This window comes from Lepisosteus oculatus, chromosome 9 (genome assembly GCF_040954835.1).
Source record: "Lepisosteus oculatus isolate fLepOcu1 chromosome 9, fLepOcu1.hap2, whole genome shotgun sequence".
NCBI classification, from domain to species: Eukaryota; Metazoa; Chordata; class Actinopteri; order Semionotiformes; family Lepisosteidae; genus Lepisosteus; species Lepisosteus oculatus.
In genome coordinates, this window is record NC_090704.1 from 26,541,859 (window position 1) to 26,564,664 (window position 22,806).

The 22,806-nt window shown below is 40.2% G+C and overlaps 1 protein-coding gene and 1 long non-coding RNA gene across 2 annotated transcripts in view; one reads left to right on the plus strand and one right to left on the minus strand.

Moving 5' to 3' along the window:
• Positions 1–11,903, plus strand: part of LOC107078511 (uncharacterized) — a 40,188-nt gene extending 28,285 nt beyond the window's left edge. Inside the window, exon 3 of the long non-coding RNA XR_001479459.1 lies at positions 11,479–11,903. This is a non-coding gene — a long non-coding RNA (uncharacterized lncRNA). The remainder of the gene's footprint in view (positions 1–11,478) is intronic.
• Positions 1–22,806, minus strand: part of LOC102689203 (cytosolic carboxypeptidase 6-like) — a 511,816-nt gene that overhangs the window by 66,339 nt on the left and 422,671 nt on the right. The window lies entirely within an intron of this gene.

Consider the following 22,806-nt stretch of genomic DNA (forward strand, 5'->3'; position numbering starts at 1 on the left):
CCAAACCTACAGTAGTATTGTACTAACCGGCACCACGTTTGCTTGACAAAGAGATGAAGATCCTGCGGTACGTCTTAGATGAGCAAATAGTGTGTACCCAAAAAGCAACTTGCAAACTGGTCAGAATGTTTTATGAGTTTTTAGTGTGTCAGGAACAGACTTGCAATTTTGTTCAACTCTTCTGTGTACTTTTGTATATGAAAAAGGTTAACAGTTTCTGATGGAAATGTGAAGCTTATCTGAAATAATGGAGACAATTGACCATAATTTAAAAAAAGGGGAGGCACTCTGCTTGTAAAGTCTTTAGTAGGTTTGACAAAGGGAAGATGTCATTCATTCCCATCAACAATATGAATGAATAAACAACTATAAAAAATGTGTTTTTTAACCTGTTTCCACTCACTTATTTTCTATTTCTCCTTTGTACCCCATATCTCTAATGGTGATCTGCAGTGTTACATCCTGCATCACTGCTACTGGGCCTCACATTTCTGTGGGCAGCTCTCAGCCACAGTTCAAGGAGACTGCTTGACAACAACTGCTGAGCACTTTTCAGCACTCTGTCAGAGTAAAGGAACTGACATTAACAATCGCGATTGCAACCTGCCAAAAACCAACACACATCTTCTGAAATGAGCAGGTAATAAAATGATTTAACATTATGTGCAGACAGGTTCACCATTTAAACCATGACATACATTTGTAAAAAAAAAGCAAAAGCATGAGTCTCAACATGTGTATTGTAGTTGTGGGCAAAACCTACCAAAGGAAAATAGAAAGTTTCCAAGGTTATTGCCAGACCCCTGACACATTTAAAAATAGTATTCCCAAAGACAATGAAATTGTTCAATATTTCCTCACACCTTCCACAGAAGTGGTTATATATATCGACAATCTGAATTTACAACCATATCAGGCTCCTCAAGATACAGTACACATTGCCAGTACTAGATACTGATATTCTTGTCTTCTCCATGTTGTGCTAATGTTGAATTAGGACGTTTGGTGTGGCAGGGCTTTCTAATCTCACCTGCTGCACCCCCTTGACGGTATATGGAAGAGTTGATATATCTAAATCTAATATTACTAAAGGTTAAAATGCTAGAAATTACCAAGGGAGTATACAACTTGACTATGTCCTGGGCCAGAAGCCTTTTTTTCTCTGGGCTTATTCCTCCCTCATGTTCTTCCTGAGCAGCTTTCTCAAAGTCAAACAGCTGAAACACACAAGTATTTAGCGAAACAAAATGGAGCTCTCACCAGCTCCGTGTCTCTGGAGACGGGTCATGCAGCGATGGGAGGTTAATAATATTTCATGTTCTCAGTGCTGTTTCCCTGCACAGACGTTGTACTAAATGACTCAAAGTGATTGCATACTTCATTGTTATGTACACAAGCTTAATATCCTATTGATCTCGGCTGGTGTTGTGCTGAGCACAGAAAATGCTAATTGGCAAGAGGCACCTTTTTTTACCTTAATGCTAATTTTCTCAAGCCTCGTAAAAACATTGGTTTGGGGGAAGGAGGGGTAGAGGGGTTGTGTGCACATAAACTATGCTCCCATTTCAAATTGAAAGAAAAAATGCTTTTTCCTCTCTTTTACAGAGACTGATGGCTTTGCTGTGCATGGCTTTCTACAGAGAAGGGAGGGCATTTGTTCTAAATGTTAGCGTTTGTGTTTTGCAGGGCCTTGTCTTTGCCGTGTGTGAAATTCCATTAGCCATAAATTTTGCTTCAGCCTTGACCTGATGGGATGGGGTTTCACATACAGTACACTGTGCGCTGAGTGGAAAACACTGCTAAGTGGCAAGAAGAGATTCAGCAAGAAACACAATTATGAACCTTGCAGACTCCACAACTCACTAAACGTCTGAGCAATCTTGACACACAGCAGCCAGAAACACTGCACTTTCTACAGCAGTAACAGAGGTGGACATACCAGAGCAGATATACTGTTGTACGAAAGGTTTAAGAAATTTAGAGACATGTATTATGAGCATTCGCAATTAACTCAAAGCCTTCAACAGTGTCTTCTACTGGTATAGGAATTTTGACAGTTCTTTGAACCATTTAGCTTGGGTGAGAAGAAGCCAAGCCAGTCATGAAGCAATCTTTAATTCACGTTGATCAGAGTCATTAAAAACAGGACCACCACCATTCTAGGTAAACTACAACATGGTATAAACATGGCACAATCAATGGGAGAAAAAGAAGGAGACTGATAGATATAATGGCAGGCTTTTCTGTGGGTTTTGTGAGAAATGACGAATTCTAAGACCCCTATGGTATGTGGTATGAGCACATACCAACTAAAAGATGAGAAAAGGCAGCCAACTGACAAAAATCAATACATTGATAAGATATTCAGATTTGTAACGTCTCTATCACTCACCTGCTTCACACTTTTCAAAAGGGACAGCTAAGAAACACAGTTTATTTGTTGTCCATCTTGCTTCATTCAGTCAGAGGAATACAAAGCAGTTTTTTGTTGCATCAACAAAAACATGTTTCACAAAATAATCCCCTTTTTCACCAGTCCACCTGCTCCTATACAAGGAATCACAGATTGTCCAAATGCCTTGTCCACTTTTCTAGTCTCCCTGAAGCCTTCCTCATGGCATGAACAACGTCTTGCAATGGTACATCTTTGTCGGAAGGTGATGCTTTAGATCAAAGGGGTGCAACAAGTAACCTGCTTAAGTAATAAAAAAGAAGAGGGCCTTTTTAAAGAAAGACTAATGGGCTTTGGAGATTGCTGTGTCAGTGATGGTTTTGGTTTGGAATCTGAAAGACAACCTGATCTATTGTGTATGTGTGCTGTCCTCTCCCATTCATTATGATCAGCACTCAGGCCGACATTCAGACAATAAAACACACTATTATTAAAACAGACAGACTTTTCTATAACAGACAATATTTAAAAGATGAGATGAGTGATTAATTCTCCTACACAAGCCATTTGGAATATGAAGATACTGCATCAAGGTTTACTTTCTTGGCTTTTAACTCTTCTTCATTTGGGGCAGATAGAAATCATGCCCTCAATTTAATTAAAACAACAAACGCTAATCGTTTTTTGAGCTGAAATTCCTCCATGAATAGCCCAATATGAAAAATAACATTGATATGAAGAAAGGAGCTAGAGATAAGTGATCACCAAGCATAAACAGAAGGGGGAAAAGGAAAAAAAAAAGCACCGCGACTTAATGTAATTAAGTGTATACATGATCCAAAAGAAGAGACAGGTAATTTATTTGAATATATGCATATAAATGCACATGCCCTTTTACAATATTTTGGTACATGGGATACAGGCTTTTGAAAGAGAATAAGAAAGACTGCTGGAGTAGGTTTGATTTGTGATTTCTCACTAATTTCCTTTATCTTAACAGTTCTCTTTGTGATTTTAGCATGGATGAGCATTTGTCATTCTGACTTGCTTCATCTGGAAAGGATCCACAAGGATGGGTGTAGAAAAGAAAGAAGGAAGTATTTCCACCCTACACATGAATGTGCAAGGACCTCAAGATTTCAAATAAATCCTTTAAGCCTGCCAAACCAGTGATTAGTCCCTGCTTCTTCCTCATACTCACTCCAATGAACTCAAGCTGATATCCTGAATGACATTAGGACCCCTTACTTCAAGAGGTATACACTGTTCAATGATAATCTCAGCTACATCCGTAGTACAGCGCTGAACTGCTCAAAGTTCTTTCTCAACAATGAGGTGTTGCATGTGCCTGTACAAGGTTTCATAGTGCCCTCCATGATATGCTTGCCTCCTTAGGTGGAACTGTAGTAACAAACGTGCAAAAACAAAGAATCGTGGTCACATGCAGTGTACAAAGCCGGGTGACAGGAAGCAAAGGTGCAAAAGGGAAATGGACAAGCTGAGGTTGGGATGAAGAAGAAGGTTGGTAGCTCAGGTAATTCACAGTTCATAGCACCAAAGGAAAATCTGAGAGACAAGGTAGAAAAACAGCATGGTCAAAAATTCAACCTGGGTACAGGACAGGGAACTCGAGAGAGTCTCGGAAATTACAGTAACTTCATAACAAACCACTGAGCTGTCACGCCCTCTGCAGCCAGAGGGCGCTCCTTCTCTGTCCTGTCTCTCATTTCCAGTTATTTGCTGTCCTTCCGGTGTTCCTCTCTCTCTGGGGCTATATATTTCCGGGTCTTTCAGTCTGCCTTCGCTCAGCATTGACGTTCGGATGTCCTGAGACCCGCTTAGCACCAGGTCGCCCCACTTCCGCTACCTGAGGGCATAGGTTTCTATACGGCATTTCCTGAACAGCTGAGCCCGGGCTAACCCCCTTCTCGCTGCTACGCATAGGGTTTATTTGCTCTCCTGACATTCTACGGTTCGTCCTTTTCGACATCCGTGACACAAGCACTGTTCTGGCAAGCCTTGAGGAACTTGCTTCACTGGTAGATGGGGGAGAAGGTGATTGTCTACAGGTGAAGTTTCCTGTCTGATTGCGTTTCCGCAGCAACCGGCCTGACTGACAGGTGGAAGAGGCGTGGCCGGCTGCTGGGGTAGAGCTAGCTTATTCTGCAGTGCTCCCATGAGGATTGGCATGACAAAAAGTGTTTAAGAATTATATCATGTACACAAAAAAGTGAGGGATTTAGTCACTTCCACCTAGCCCTTATCAAAAATGGACTTTTTCCTATCCTGAAGAAGCCCTGCTGAAGATCGCCTGCACCTTATTCAGGATTTACTGAAAAAAAAACAGTACAACATGCTTTAGATTAATCAAAACTGGTCTGAAAACCTGGTTTTGAATGGTAATTGTCTAAGGCCTTTCTAGAAAACAACAAGCAGATACAAACTAGATTATTTGAGAATTATGACATAAACATAATTTCAAAACTTTACATTAAAATTGAACGTTTCTCCATATTCAGCTATCTGGTATGTACTGTATATGTATATTAAAGGGGCGCCAGAGGCTATGGAATTATATTTTGTATATACTCATTTTTTCTTTTCTAGGCCCTGATACATGATGTAGCTAAGAACTGTTATGTTGCTATACATACTGTACTTGTAGAGTATTTTGACAAAAATAACATTAGTTTTTAAGTGCTGTTTTTCCAAAACATGCATACACTTATTCTGTATGAGTTTGTGATAACAAATGCCAACAAACAACAGTTTTCCAATATGTTAGCACCGTGGATAATGGTAGAGCTTTTGCCTATAGTTGTACAGTAAAACCTCTCACCTATGGTGTTATGTAAATAAGAAATGGAAGATTTTCACGATTGTACTGTAGTCCTTAACCCTTAAGGGCGCTCCGGCACTTTCACTTTTGAGTTGAATTTGTGCACTTGCTCCCGGTTCCTGCCTCCCTATAAGAGCCAGACCCTCACTCTGTTCCGGGCTATGCAAGGATTCCCTTACCAGACGAGTCCTGGACCGGTAGTGTCTGGTCCTGTTCCCCCCTTGTTCCCCCCGACTCTCCACCGGATCCCGCTCTGGTTTTTAATGGAGTTTTTAATGAAAGTTCGGGAGGAATTAAGGCAGCCGCGCTCATTCGACACAGCTGCTGCAATTCTCACTAATCCTGCCGTAAGCAACCGGTCTCCATAAATATCAAACGTCACCCTCTCCTCTTCCTCGTTCGTTTTCTGCATCCCTCCTCCACCCCCTCTCCACCTTTGCAGCTACCCAATTGGTCACATGGGGGTCCTATCCTCCCCGTCCAACGGCCGGGAGGTTGGCCCTCAGCCAAGCGGGTTACGCCAAATCTCCACATCACAATAAACAATTCTAATTTCTCCCAAGCTTTCGGCTGCTGTCATTCCTCGTGAAATCCTGTTTGTCTTCGTCTTGGATGGAGTGCCCGGCTTTGGACTTTTGCCTCGTCTTGGATTTCCCTTTGGACTACTCTGTTTTGGATTGGTTGCCCCGGACTCACCCCCCTAAACACCTGCACACTGTGGACACGCCCTCTGTTTTCATTCCCGACTCCTGCATGCTTTTTTCCCCGTGTTTTTCACACTCTACCTCGGATTGTGTCATCTGCATAGGGTCCGGAAAGAACGCCTTCGTTACAGAAGATGATGAGCTGTGTCCTGCAGAATCCCTCCAGGGCTCATACACCCATACTAGCCAAATAAGCAAGTTTTGTACAATAGCTGAATGACATGAGCTCAAAAAGGGAGTAGAATTACTTACAAAAGTGAAAAAAGCAAATGAGAGAGAGAGAGAGAGAGAGAGAGAGAGAGAGAGAGTAATTTGTGTCCACACCCTTTGTGGATTAGAGAGCTTTCTCAGCATATTTTTCACCTGAGAAAGTCACATTTGCCACGTTAATGCTTAGAGCCGAAAAGGAAATAAAAAATTAAAGAATGTCACATTCTGATCAGGCCTGATAAATATGTAAATTGGTTCAAAGAGGAAAAGTGGCTTTGGCAAACAACCTAAATGTAATGGAATTTGAAGGTTACTCAGATTGTGTAGTTCAGCCTTTTTTCTCTCTCTCCAGACCTCTCACCACTTTTAATTCAACATGATAAGACATGAAAAGATTCCTGACATAACACAATTAGCTAAAGTCACTGTTTGATAGCCCTGATGTGCACAGGACACACTTTTCTGCAGAAACAGCATCTTTTTTTAAAATACATCGAGCAAACCTGCATTTAACCTTGTCTGCTTATCAAAGGAAGATAACTAAAACAAGTCTTTAAAAAGTATAAGATTCTGAATTAAATGTTGCTTGTAGTTTGTTTTTCACTCTGCTATTTGGAGCTGGACACATCATCCAATCTTCTTTCCAGTCTTAAGTAAAACAATTCACAGTTGTCTAACAGGTTTCAGTTTTTCTTAGTACACACAAAGAACTAGTTAACATTAGGTTGATTACACACGTCAATGTGCATTAAGGAAAAAAAAAACAAACCTAGGGGGACAGTGGACAGCATTGGTGCCTCACGATACTGGGGCCCTGGGTTCAATTTCAGGAGTGCTGTCTGTACAGTGTTTGTACAGTATGTTCTCCCCAAGTTTGTTTGGGTTTTCACCAGGTGCTCCACTTTCCTCATATAGCCCAAAGACATACTGGAAGGTTAACTGACTTTTGTAAAATTGGTCCTGGTCTGAGTGTGTGCATGTCTATGTCTGTATGTGCTGTGTGAAGGACTGCTGACCCAACCAGGTTATACCTAGCCTTGTGCCCAATGCTTGCCAACCCTATACTGGATAAAGCAGTTTACAAAAAGGTTGGATGGAAAAAACTAAATTAATAAATCAAGATACAGTGCCTGGAAATGAAGAATTACATAAGAACACACTGTAAGAAAAATTAGAAATGAGAGACCATTTGGATTTTCCAGCCCGTGTGGCTGCTACCAGCTAATGGATCCAAGGACCTCCTTCAGTCACTTCTTGAAAAAAGGCCATGGTATCAACTTCAAGAACATGGCTGAGGAGATTGTTCCTCTGTTCTCAGTTTTCCTGTTCTCAGTTTCAAATGCTGTCTCCCATGGTTTCCACTTACATCCTCATGTTCATCTGCAATGTCTCTTTTGAATGTTATTGTTTTTTTCATTTAAAAAAACACTCTTTCTGGCTTCCAATGGATTCTGTTTGTTGTATCTGAGATTTAGTCTCTTATTTAGTCTGTAAGCATTCTCAGGTTCAGAAAGCATTACATTACATTTTTGCTTTTTTTACTATCAAGATAATACTAATACTTTAAAACAGGGGTGGCAGTTCTAGTCCTTGAGGACAAAAAGATCCTCTTAATTACGTTTCTTCACATTGTGCATTAGCTGTTTGGATAAGACAACTAGTCATCTGCTCTTGTAGATCTTGATTGAGTTGTTAATTGTAAAGTACAGGATATATAAATCTTGCAAAACTACCCTCCACTACTGCACCCCCTCCCAGCTTTAAATAAAACAAAAGAATAGGAAAACCAAAGGAACACTGCAACAGAAATTACAATTAACGGAATAAATGCTAAAAACTGCTAGGGCTAAACCTGGAACGACAAGCAAACCACATTATTAAGCAAACACTGCTATGTTTGCTAAACATTGCATTGTCTACTAAATAGGTTCTGATTCTTCCAACTCATTAATTTCGAGGCTCTGATAAACCGAGCATGAAACAAAATAAATAATACAGCTGCTTGCTGAACACATTATTTCCATCTTTTCAATAAATTATGAGATTAACGGGGAAGTGAGACTTCTGTCTATTCTGCAGGACTAAGTCTCCTGTCAGGCACCGTGTCTTCTGTCATGGGAGCCCGGAATACACAGGAGTGAAAAGACAGTTTTTGCTCTCAGCCTAATCTGATACCCGCTGCAGAGCTCTGAAAGACTTCATTAACCCACTGCGCCACCTAGCCCTCGCAAAAGTCCTTTTGTTTTAAGCGCGTGTGCTTTTATGTTGTAATAAATTAGCTTCATTTTGCCAGAGCGAGAGCGTGACACGCTTCCCTGCTCGCGCGTCATCTTCGAACGTGCACTAGCTGTAAATTGTCACTTGCATTAAATTTAAACAGCGCCTCGAATAAGATGCAGACTTTTGTTCAGTCCACAATATGTAAGAAACCCCCCCTTCCCTTCCCGTCAAGGACAGAGATAGATTGAAAGCAATAGAGCTTTACTTTGTGTGTTTAGCTGGGTGTGAGGGCTCTCTGGTATGGGCTACAAAGAAAATAGAACTATTGAAACCCTAAGCAACTAATAGTGACCAGATTTATGCTGCTCATCACTTTCCAGAGAGCACTAGAATGCAAACGCTGTGGCCTCTGCACAATCATAAAAACATCCTCTGTCCTTTTTATGGCAGGCAAACAAAAACACTTTAATGCCCTCAATGAAGCCCTCTGATGCAAGGCCAGCCTGTCAAAAGTCCATTGTCATAAAATTTTCTCGCCTCAGGTACGAGGTGGTACACAAAAAATTATCTAAAACTGCTCTGGAAAATAGCAATTACAGACTACATAGTCAATAAATTAGACTAATGTGATCCTGTTTTCCACATGTGACTGCTTTCAGAATACATGGACTGTATCGGTTCTGTGGAAAAATGCAGGCTTCATTCATCGAAGGTCAGCGTCAACCACAAGATAATAAATTACATTAACGAGAAGAAGTGACAATAAGTTTACCCATTCCGTGGGGTAGTATTTATTGCGCCAGATCAGTTATTGATAAAACAGACAAAGATGAACATTACAAGCATGGAAGTTGAGTTGCAGTATAATTAGAAACAAAACAAAGTTACTTTTTTGTACATTTATTTCCTCCTCAATTTAGTAGCTACCATAAGGAGGGTGGATTGACTGAAAAAAAAAAAACTTAACACTTTCTTGGAAACATACTCTCTAAAAATGTTCATGAAACCAGGGAAATAATGCAGTTTCCTCATGTCAGAAAATAAACCTTGTATGCTGCCACTTGATTTGTCATTAAATTGCTATAATCTTATCAGAACAAAGGTAACTCAATGCTGCAATGTTGCACTCTTCAACCATCTATCCATTATCAGAAAGCCCCCTATACCGGTGAAGTTCGAGGCACGTTCATCCTATGAAGGAAGAGTCTGATGCAGGGCGGGACTGACAGAACATGACTACTCTGTTACAGGATGGGACACTTGTCAATCACAGCACAGAGAGAACTGTACACTTCATGCAGGCACACAGACACACTGCAATTGGATATAGGACCCTAGAAGTGGGAGGCATCTCCACTTACTTCCACACCGCTGTACTGCCTGTAGTATTCGTCAGTAAGCTCTAAATAACTGATTATTGGACACCTGTCAATTGTGATGGTGAGGAAAAATTCAACTTTTTTATATTTTTGGGGAAAACAAGGTTAAAGTTAGGAGTTTCTGAAATCAAAAGTTCAAGGTCAAGTGAGTAGTGTAGGACCCTAGGCAGACGGTATAATCCGGAAGTAACTGGAAAAGGGCAACTGGGAAAACACAATGAGGATCAGGACGGGATGACAGACAGGGGGGCGTGATGACGGTGATCTGGTGCTCACGGGGGGGCGTGCCCCAGGCAAACAAGTCCAAACAGTCCAAAAAAGGAAATACCGGGGCGCAGTCCAGGGTCCAGGTGCTGGGAGAACCATCCAAGACAGAAAAGGTTTAAATCCGGAATGGGATCAGGAACAGTGAGTTAAAAACAGGATAACGAGGCCAGGTGCTAAGAGCCCCGGACTCCGACGGTCAGGACTCCAGGGAATAAGACCAGCCCTCAGGTTACCTGCGGGAATAGACAAGCCTTGTGGCATCCATCTTCCAATGCTGAGCCAGGAAGATTGGGATATTTGAAATTGACAGGCAAAACAGGGGGCAGGTGCACGTAATAAACTAAAACACGGAAGGGTCGGAGCGCCCTTAGGAGGAGGGATGACGTGTGACAACAGCATGATCACATGACCCAGTACAGGTGTCAAATGTGATGGGATAAGAAGCTCCTGCTGAATAACACCCCCCACCTGGATATTTCTGGTTCTGCTGATGAAGAGGAGAGACACTTGAAACAAGGAATTCAAAATGAGAATGAAAAACATTCTATGAGAAAAGTCAAGGATGGCATGTTGTTCCACTCATATTCGAATCACTTTGTGAAAAAAAAGTACAGTACATAAATATGACCTAGGCTTTTAAGCTGCAATGAAGGCTACGAGATAGAAGTACTGAGTTCTGTGATTACAGATTGATTTGCTGCAATCAAGGCTCTTGTGTCTGTTCTCTGGGAATCTGAGAGATTTCTGTTCTGAAGTACAAAAAAATGACAATGGAGGTCACATGCAGTGGAACTAACAGTGAAGTAAGGGAGTGGGGGCTCAAGGTTTTCTAAAGGATACTCTAAAGTAAAAGTCTTGGTTGAACAGCTTTGCTTTATATTGACATGGCCCTTTGGTATTGCTTTGGATATGGCATTAGGCATCAAGGGTATCAGATGAACAAATAATAACTAGAGCTAAGGTCCTGCTGTAATTCTTCAGGGATATTGTTCTTTTTCTTGTATTCTACGGGATTTCCAAGTAACCTCATGATGGGGTATCCCATGACAAAATACCGATCTGGAGACTTGATAAGTTATGGGAATAAGTTTGTCTGTAAAGATATTTCCGGCCTTGCTAGTGCATAGTGGTTTTAGGATACCAAACTAGTCATGTTCTTTAGCAAAGATCTGAGGAACTTTTTACAAAAGAGAGGGGCCTATTCAGCTGATGTAGCTCATTCCCATCCCGCTGTTTCTTGAAATATATTTCAGAGTTGATTTTAAAGAAGTCTATTGGTTTGACATTGCCAATGCCCTTGAATACTGAATACAACAGTCAAGTTCTCTTATATATTCACCATCCATATCTAGAAAGATTTATTTTTATAATGAGGGCTTACTATTGCATTCTCTAATTATAACACTGCAGTATTCCATATTTAAATAATGTGCTTTAACTATACACACCTTCTGTTTTCTTTTTTAGTGCTTCCTCAAAGCACGTGGAAGATGAAAACGAATCGACTACACATCATAAGTAACTTCTTCAAGTCATTTCCAGACCATTTATAAAAATCAGAAAGGGCATTGGTCCTGCAGATCTCTGTGGTACCCCACTAACTACTGTACATTTCCCTAATACAAGCATTCAGCCCTTATCTGTATCCTCTCTTTTCCTTTTCATTAACCTATTTTTAATCTACAGTACCTACATGTTTTTCTTTGAATGACTACCATTTGCAATTTGAGAATTTGCAGTCTCTCTTTTTTATTGGTAGGGGCTACATTAGCAATTTTCCAATCAATGGATATTATCTCTGTCTTGAGACTACTGCTTTTTGTTAATGGCCTGTGAATAATCTTTTTTCCTTAAGGAGCACTGAAAGAATACCACTGGACCCTGAAGATCTATCTTAAGTGGTTGTCGTACCTATGTCATGTTTTCCTCTTCTATGTTAATAAAATAAAAATGTGTCCTACTTAAGGCATGATCTTTAAACAGAGTGTTATCAAATAATATTCCAAATCTGTGAAACGAAAATAAATGCACCTACAGTGAATGCAGTTTCTACTTTATTTTCAGTTCTCTACTCTACTACTACTATGGCTTTTCATGGCCAATGTTGAAGACACCTGGGTTAAGGTACAGGGCTTTTTAGAAGTAGGCAACTGGTTTAAGAGATGGGTTTTACATAGAAAGTTTACTTTCAAGATATACGTCTCCATTCTTCAAAGATTAATTAAAACTGAGGGTCTATTCTACGTGACTATGTGGCAGCAAATGTTTGATGTGTAGTTCACCTGAAAGTCTTTGTGTGTTGCAATCCAACAAAGTGTTAGAAAAAATCAGACTGGTTATTACCAGAAATCATCACTACAGCCTTTCACTCTTGGAGTTCCTCACTAACTTCAAAGTTACGTTTTAAAAAGAACTGCCAAATGAAGAAGTGTAATTTAAATTTAGGGTTATGGGAGTATGGAACAATCCATCCATGTTGTTGAAAGGCTTCTTTCAAGGAATGGATGGATGAGATCCTCTTAGTAGTTAACTACTAACTAACCAATGGGCGAGAAATCACCTCCTATTATTTCTTGTCTCATGTTGTTATACTGCTAAAAAGCTCACTTGTGAAGAGAACCGCTTTGCTCACAGAATAATTTACTCTGTCAGCATCAGCTTTTTAAAAAGTTTTTACAAATAATAAAATGCTGTGGATCCAACGCATCTAACCCACCCCAATGTATAATATCAAAATGTCATATGATCATGGCACATCAGCCATATCTGACAGCTGTAGAACTATGGTTGGGCAATTTTCAAAACAAACGGCAGAGTGCTGTCAACTTAAAGAATAAAAGCTGAGTTACTTTTGAGAAACATAACAGTGTCATGAGCAGCAAGGCCTTCAAAAGCCCTTGTGTGCCTGTTTGGGTGATGCTTGTGTTGTCTTGTGGGGGAGTGCAAACTTCTAATGGAGCCCTGCTGTCAATTTCTTAGCACTGGTCACGGTCCCTTCCTCTCTCTCTTGCTGACTCTCTCAACATTTCCTTCAAAAGAAGGAGCTCCTGCTCCCTGCACGACATAAAACCATACAGAAGCAATAATAGCCTTTTGAAGAATGCACCACTGAACTTTAGGTCTGTCTTGCTCGAAAGGACATGTTAGAAATAACAAGAAAGGCAAAGAGCAATGATTTGCCTGGGATATGTACCCTCCTGCTGAGGTGCCCTATCCTGTAGCAAAAAGCTGGGAACACATGGTATGAGCATTCATTGTCAAGCAATCCCACCAAAAAGAAACATTCTTTCTGAATAATTGACTTCCAAACCTGTTACCATGCATGCTAAAGATGTGTTCTTGCTTTAGACCGAGTGTTGGGAGATACTAACACAGTTGTGGACAGGATTATTAGCTTAGGTAAAGGTGTCACAATCTATGTGGATAAAACCATAAAAAAGGGGGAAACAAGGTCAAAGCCAGTTTGCTCCCTTGTCAATGGCTATGCTCTCCAGGACACTAGGAATATCATATGTCACTGTCTACTTTTTTACATTGATTCCCAGATCAATTAATTCTTCTGTCTGACTGAATGTGACAGGTTTTATGAAAAGCGCCCTCTTAATTCATATCGCCATGGTGTCAGTTCACTCTGTTTCAGGCTGCATTGATTTGGAATGAACAAATGTGAACGCAAGGTGGCGGAGGCCACTACTTTTTCTGAATTCCTATCAATCTATACATCATCACAAGTCGCTGTTGTTCCTGCAGGCACTAGATCTCCCATGGCTATCTTTGAAACTCGTTCCTTGGCAGAGGCTTCATTTGTAAAACTAAATCTGAAAATGCCTTGAAATCACCTACAACCTCATCTGGAAATGGGCAACTCTCTGAAATACTGAAACCCCAAGGAACCCTTGCATTGATAAACTGAGCCAGAACTCAAATGAAATCGAGAGAAAAACTGTTTTATTTTTTCTTCCCCTTACAGAGTTATAAATAATTTTTGAAAGCAACAAAGGCCAAATCCGGCATCTCATCCTCCTGCACCAAGGTTTATTACAGTGTTACTGCTCCAAGGTTTAATTTCTCTAATCTTTTTATTTTTTGCCGCGTTGGGTGAGATCCATGACACTCAATTTATGGCCCCTCTCTCTGTCTGTCTCTCTCTCTCGCTCTCTATAAATATATACACAAAACTCCTGCTTTTAGCCTTAGGCCTGAAATGTGGATAGCACAACCGCTTTGTTAAAAAACCTTTTTTTTTTTACTGCGAAACGCAAGTGCAATGTTGAAAGGCAGTGAGCTGTCAGGAGGATATTGATTAAGCATTAAAACGAGCAGCCGTTGTGTGCATTCCCTGCAGTTATCGTCGAAACAGGGACTACCTCGCGTGGCAGAGCGCTGGCTCAGTGTTGACATTGAGAGGTGTCAGAGGGAAAAAAAAGTCCTAAAAACAAAGTACCACATTTGTCACAGAAATGCCATAAACAGAAAACAAACTCACAAAGTTTAGAAAAAAAACCCACTCGATTATATAAAAATACAACTGTCACTGCTTTAGTATTGCTTGCCAGTATAAAATACCACTTATTTGAGAATTTGAGATGCAACAGTACTCCCCAGAGTTGGAGGGATAAACTTTTAAAACTCCAAGGTTTTCTTCACTATTTCCGAGAACAAATGTGAAAGAATGAATGTATAGTAAAGCTCAATGAAGAATCAATTCAGCTGTAAAACAGATAGAATATCTACAGACTCCCCTCCTGGGTATTGTGTCACAAAGCCATTAATTCTGTCAGTAAAAAGCAAAGTGAATATGAAGCTGTAGAAAAGAAATTTAGAAAATCACCCTAATATACCATACAAACTCATACAAATTTCCCACAAAACTGCACTTATTTTAGCAAATACTGAAGCATTACTGGGTTGAAACAGAGTCTCTTCTCTCTGGCTACTGGTATTTTTGGCTTCATTTGATTAAAGACAAAGGACTTCCAACACAGCTAGTGTGAAGAAATCCAGGATTTAAATGTTCTCAGGTAAACCTCATTACCTAAAAGAGATATACCAGATCCAGAGCTCCAAAGTGATATAGATAGAAGGTATCTCTTTCAGGTGTTGGACTCTAAATTACGATAGAGAAGAAGGTTCCTTCGAAAAGACCAGGCTTCTAGGATCCATCTTGAGTGTTAGCAGCCAAGCAGCTGAATCTCATACCGCACAGCAATCCTTATCCACATAATGAAACACAGTTTGCCAGCAGCTCATAATGAAGCTTCCTGCTAGTGCCACCTATATTAAACCCTGTTTTTGTAACCTTTACACAGTGAGTAAATTGCTAATACAAGTTTCTGAAGGAAAAGGAAGGGAAGAGAACACGAAGGAGCGGGCAGAGGTGGTACCAATGTCACAATGCAGTTTAGTAACACCCCATTACCTTGTTAATAACACACTAATGGGCTGCTGCTATTTAAAAACTCTGCCAAATTTCTGTAATTAACAGCCACTTATAGCATTACGCATATTTTGCTACAAGACCAGATAAAAGATGTACAGAGCTCTTCTAACATGAGATTGATGCAGACAACCAAATGAGGAAAAAGAAAACCAAACGTCTTGGCAATAATAACAGTAATAACAGAGCCATCACCGTCAGAGTTTAAAACTGGAGATTTAAGCTTTCTTTACAACATAAATGTTTGATCATGAGCGTTAAACATCAAAATAGTCTTGCAGAAAATTCTAAATGAAAACGTCATTGAAAAAGGTGATTCGAAGGTACTTTGAAAATTAGCATGTGCACTACATAAATTACAATGCACATTTCCAGGGATTATTTATTCTTGTAGAGTAGCTGCAGGTAAATGTCAGTTCCCTACAAACATGCATGTAATGAACAATCCTCACCTCACAGAAATAGCTGGTTACATCAATTAAGTGGAAATAAATGTTCACTTCTTTAGTAAATTTAATAATGAAGCTGGAAATGCTAATAATGCCTTTTAGGCTTTCTAACAGCAGTCATCCTGATCAAGTTTGGAAAGGCTTTGATACAGAGAAGTGAAATGTCACACATTGTTCTGAATCTTGATTTACCAGTTGAAAGGGATTTCCATAAACAGCAACAGATGTTCTGTCGAGGGCTGGGTTTTCATGGTGTGAGGAGTAGTGGGTGTTTTGGGTCTTTTTCACCATATTCATGATGTGAGGTAACTTCAGGCTTTTCCTGAGCATAGCACAGATATTCCACCACCCTGGCATCAAGCAACATGGCATCTGTCTCTTTACCCTCTACACATACAGTAGCCAGATGCTTTCTTTTCTGTGACTGGGAGTCCAGGACCCAGATTTATTGCCTGTTTTGTGTCAGCTCTAGATACAGAAAACCACACAGTTGGCAGTGGAGTGACTTTCTGTCCACCAGACTCCCTGTGATTACCAGCTCTGGGTAGTTGCTAGTCGTGGGGAAGAAGGGCTTGTGAAGATTTGTCCCCCTTGTGTGTCTGGGGACAGGGGAGGGGTGTGTGAAAGGTACTGTGTTGGATTTTTTTTCTCCTGGATTGATTCCTGTCATTCCTGGGAGAATTTTCATTCCTAGAGTCTCCATGATAAAATGGAAAATTTGACAACATTATGTTGTGATCATGACTGTTCCAGCTGAGACACCCTAAAACTCTCCATCTAACTTTAGCTAGAGCTCGTCTAGGAGCCCATGACTCACAACCACAGGGTGCCACTGACCACAACACTACTTTTAATATCCCAAGCTTAGTCTCTGCACTAATGCTCCTGCTCAATTAGACCACACATGAAAGTACATTTTCCAAACACTTTCATGCCAATTCCCAAATCACAAATATTTTTCTCATTCAATATTTCTTTGTAATCAAAGATTCTAAGCAGAGACATTTTCCAACCACTTCCAGATTTTTCTGTTGACACTGATTAGCAGGCTCATCATGGTCTCAATAGACTGTCACTAATTTTATATTGTTACAATGGATACTGTATAGTCATAATTGTCTGCAAAAGTCAGAGATATTTTGCATTGTTCTACCCTTTTCACTCAACGTGTCTTCTTCCTAATACTATTCTATGGAGATTTTCCATTGAATTTGTAGCCATTTTATTTCACATTGACAGGTAATCCGGATAGATTCATATTTTGAGGTAAGGTTTTAGTTTTATGTAAATTATGTTAATGATGAGAAACACCTGACAATGAGTACATTTTGTTTGATGCACATATTAGCGCGGGTAGCATGGTGGTGCAGTAGTTAGCATTGCTACCTTTCAGCACTGGAGCTATGGGTTCAATTCCCAACTTAGCGTGTTATCTGAGTGGAGTTTGCATGTTCTCCCTGTGTTGGTGTGGGCTTCCTCTGGGTGCTCTGGTTTCCTCCCACAGTCCAAAGACATAGTGGTAGGTTAACTTTGTTTGTATCTGTCTGCCCTGTGATGGACTAGCATCCAATTCAGAGTATATCCTACTTTCTTCCTGGGATAGGTTCAAGCTCCTCCATGACTTTGACTTGGAAGAAGCATTTAGAAAATGTATGGATGGATGATAAATATGAGCTATTACACTGATTCATACTGGTTGATTGTGTATAGTTTACCTTGTGTTGCCAAATTACCTTGAATTGTCTTGAAGATTCAGATCAAGTGATTTAAAGATTGCAGATGAGCAGCCTGTATTTATAGCAATCATAGTTGTTATAATAGTAGAAGAAAATAGTGGTGGCTCTGTGAGAACTGCTGATGCTCAATACATACATACTTTATACTGTCACCCCTGTTAGTGTATAGATTTCTCAGATATTTGCACAATAGTGTATGCTTGTGCATTCACATACAGAGATAAAATATATATAATTATAGTAACACAGTTTGGTTTTATGTGTTAAATTAACACAGGTGAATTTGGAATTGTTACTGAAGAGCATAACTTGTACACACAATTTTAACATGGGGGCTCTGATTGTACTTTGAAGTATGCCGGCTGTCATAACTCTGGCCTGCAGTGAAGAAGCCACTGTCTCTTCAAATAGGGCATGTTCCTCGTTCAATGTGACTCTACTATTTCTCTCTAACATACCATCTGTTACTTATTGTATCTGCCATGCTGTAGTAGGCTAACATTATTAATACAGACAGGGAATTGTGTCTAAAACTAGTGCATAAAAAATTATTTTTAACAGCTTTAAGAGTACTTTTAAACAAATTGCCATTGGTTAAAAAAGAACAGTATGATTACAGTAAATCTCACATTAGAACATGTCTTTTGGATGATGAATCTTTAAGCCAGTAGCTGTAATTTTGATGCAGACAGAATCAGTGGTTATGACATTTCCTATAGACCACCGTCAAGTCTTGTTAGTGAGAAAAAAAACTCAGTTTTGAGAATGGACCTGAATGAGCTGAAGCTTTAGACAGTTGGTCATAGTTAGAATTTTTAAATCTATTTATTTGTATGTGTCACGGAATCACTCAAAAATAAATCATAGAGGTTACAGAGGAGAGGAAGCCATAAACTCTGTCTTGGTCACTGGGTTTCTAGTATCTTATTGAGCCTTCTTTTAGCCCATAGATGGATGTTGTTTTTTTAAAGTAGCTCTTCTGGTGCTCTGCATCATTTAATCGATCGACCCCACAATGTCATATGAAGAGAACAACAGCACAATATGTACACAAACATTAGCTGCACAATATTAACTATAGCCACGGTGGCATAGTGGTTATTGCAGCATTGCAGCCTTGCAGCACTGGGGCCCCGGGTTCAATTCCAGACCCGGGGTTTATGCGGGTTTCTCTAGGCGCAGCTGCTCCGGTTTCCTCCCACAGTCCAAAAACATACTGGCAGGTTAATTGGCTTCTGGGAAAACTGGCCCTGGTGTGTGTGCACATCTGTGTCTGTGTGTGCTCTGAAATGGACTGGACTCCAATGCAGGATATATTCTGTCTTGTGCCTGTTGCTTGCCAGGATTAGCTCCAGCTCTCTCATGACCTTGTACTGAATAAAACAGTTAGAAAACGGATGGATGAATAAAAAACAGGAGATGATGAAAATTAATGGTGTGTTAGCTTCCAGGCAGAACAATCCTGTTGTACTGAAAACGTTGTGTGTCCTGTGTAGGGGAAAATGTACACTACAGGTATATATTGGGGAAAAAATAATACGCCAGTTTGTGTCTAAATACTGTATATAGTATTAACCCATTGCTTAGGTCCCTCTATTGGTATCTAGTAATTTTTCACATGACTATTTAAGTAGCTATAATAATATAATATAATAATATATAAGGGCTTATAATATAATACTATATAAGGGCTTCTCACCTCTTGGAGTTAATTTATTTGTTCCTTTGCAGATGTGTGTAAGATATAATGAAAATGTCTGGGCTGTTTCAGGGCATAAGATTCAGAAATGTTTCTAAATCCTTCCCAGTAAACCCAAACACAATATATTCTTCTACATCTAAAGCAAATCCATAACATGCTTCATTTTACTTTTGTGTAATCATTAGGCTGCGACTGCAGTGGACTTTACTTACGAGGTTTGTTTTTAATTCTGTAAATGCACTGTGGTGATGCCAAGATCTAAATGTACCCTATCATAATCAATTTGCTTTGTATTGCACCGCATCTATTTTTCAGTGCTATTTGCATTATTGACTATAATTCTGTCAGCCAGCTAAGGAGAAAGCCCATATCTAAAAAAAGGGAGATATACACTTCAGCATTCTGAATAACCACAGGTAACTGTCTAGGCAAAAGTGAACTGTCCATCTCAAAAGAAGTGAAAATGAAGGACAGCATGTAAGGATCTTTCTAAACATCTGTACAATAAAAGGGCATTTAATGACAGTGAAGTATTCAATTTACACACGTGCTTTCATTCTAACCTATGGACATTTTTTAATGTTCTTTTTAGATATCCGTGTTTAAATCAAAGACCCTTTTTTCCCAGCATTGATCTTTCAGTTTCAAGCAAATGGGTAGCATTTGAAAGGTACTGGTGTTTTTCATGAGACTTGATTATTATGTTCTGGGGTGGTTTCCTTCAAAGGATCCCATTCTCTCCCCAAAGCAATGCTGAGTTCACTGAGGGGGCGGATATAGTTTTGTTACAAACACCATTGATATCAGGAAACAATCTCTTCACATCCAGCAAAACAGCAGTATCACCACACTTCAGTCTTATCATAACGTCCATAAACTGTCTAGATCTGAAGGGCAGGAAAAGTGCAAACACTCTAGGAAACTCATCACACACTCACAATATACTGAATTACAGTCCATTCCTGTTAGAAAGGCACATCCTTTACTGTTTATTTCCAGGCTGCTTTGAAATGCTTGCGTGGGACGTACTAATGTTTCCAAGTCTATGGAAACGATGCAGAAAGACAATTCTGCAGAAGTTAAAGTTTGGTAAAAACGTAATGCATATCATAACTGGTGCTGAAACACCATTGGTACAAAAGTCTGTTAGATTTTGTTATTGTTCAGTCCAGCTCATTCTCTGTGTTATCTGCTTGAACACTCACACACCAGACTTGCAATATACTGTAGATCGACAGGGACAGGAAATTACAAATAAGTTTTGAAAAAAAAATACAGCCCCACTTAAATTATAAACCCTACGGAAATCCTGGGGAGACTCAGTAGCCGTCCTGAAACCTTAAAGTACCTGCAAGTAAGCCCTGCAGACTGTGAGCATAGATTTTTACATCTCTTCACTTGCTCAGAAGTTTGTGTCCTTTTCATTACCTGTCTGCTTCTGAGCTAAAGGTCTCCTTTGTAGAAGTATGTGGAATTGACAGCACGTACCTGGTCACTCTGCCAAGTCTGGGGTTCCTTGTTCATCACACGCCAAATCTGTCATAGTAAGGCCAAGAGCTTGTGTACCTACGTTAGCTTTAAAATACCACATGACACATGGCTGTGTCAGTTCAGCTAATGCCCACTGCAAGCTGAACCACAGTGGAGTGATTCATAAAGTCCAGGCGCTTTTACATCAATGTGTGCAAGAAGTCACAGCGCATTTCAGCAAACGTTTGCATTTATTTCATACAAGCAGAGACACAAAAAATGTATATTCTTCTGGTATGCTCTGTACATTTCCAAGTAGCTTTCATAACTCAGAACATATTTTTAACTTAGACCAAATGTCATGTTTGAGAAGCTTTTTGAGCATATATTTAGAATTAATGTATTTAGGTTCAACATATAGATTGTCAAATACAGAACAATGGTATATCTGACAAAGCTTATCCTCTGCTTCCCAGTAATGCCACATATTTTCTCTACAAACATTCCACACAACAGGTGTCTCCCTCCCTCAGCATGTACAGAGTTTAACCTAATTTAGAATGAATCTTGTCACATACGCAGACCAAACCCTGCACAGTGCATCCCACCCTGCAGCCAACTTTAAGTGAGTCTGCACAGTGAGAAGTGTGTGCAAAACTGTGCTAAACTCCTCCAGAAGCCAAAAACTCCCAGAGATGAGTGTCACATCTAATGTCAGCCCCTGGGTAATACTCCATATTTTTGTATCTTGATCAAGCAGCTATACATGGAAAAGGATGACAAACACAGGAAGCCTCACAGGGTTTGAATAAAATACCTCTCATACTCTGTCAAATGTTCATGCTGCCTTAATATTTCTATGAAATTTCCACCTAGCAACACACACTGACAAAAGCACTTTTCTTCAAAAAAGCTCTCACACAGTAGCCAGCCTGAGCCATTTACTATATGAAAATCAAGTCCTGCAACTTCAGAACTGGGGAGCTGTTTTGCATATACTGTACCATACTGTACATGTCATGTTGAAGACAGAGCATGGATATATTTCAAAATCATGACAAACAGACAGGTCAAACATGCACCAAAGTAATAACCAATGTAAGAAAGCTTTCTGACAGGTTAGGAGCAATTTTTCCATTGCCACTGTCTCATTTACCACTACTACTTGTCATGATCGCAAACCCCTCCTCATAAGGGCACTCCAGGCCTTCCTGGTTTGCCTCATTCCCCGCACCTGTTCCTTGTTCAAGACCCTTTTCAGTTCCCCCTTAAAAGCCTGACGCAGACGCTAATCCGGGCTCTGCATTGGTTTCCACATCGTGCGAGCCCGGGACCCGGGTACTCCTGGCTCCGTTATGGTTTTAAGTTTCTGTTCCTGTTCCCATGTTCCCTGCCGGTCCTGACCCGGCTCTGGTTTTTAATCGTCAGTCCAGGATGGATCGGCTGGCTTTGGACTTTTGTTTGCCTCGGCCTCACCTCCCCCGACCACCAGCACCCCATGGACACACCCCCTGTTTGCATTCCTGTATCCTGCATGACTTTTCCCCGTGTTTTCTTCACTTTTCCCTGGATCGTGTCGTCTGCATAGGGTCTGGAAAGAACTGTTCGTGAAACTACTACTGCTACTACACTACTACAACTACCACTACTACCACCATTAGCACTACTGCTAGTGCTACTACACTTTTATTACCATGACAGCTACTACGACTACCATTGCTACCACCACCACTCCTACTGATACTACACCACTATTACCACCACTGCTACTGCTTCTACTACACTACTATGATTACAACTACTATTGTCATGTGTTTAAATACAAGAAGACAATTATAGTGGCAAGCACTAAAATAAATTATGATAATGATACGACAAGCTAGCTGTACACTGTAAGTGATGGGTCAAACAAAATAAAATGGGAATCGGATGCATGTAGCAAGAGGGAACCAGTGGAGAGACTGGAGTAAAGGAATAAGCAGAGGAAAGTGGGAAAGAGAA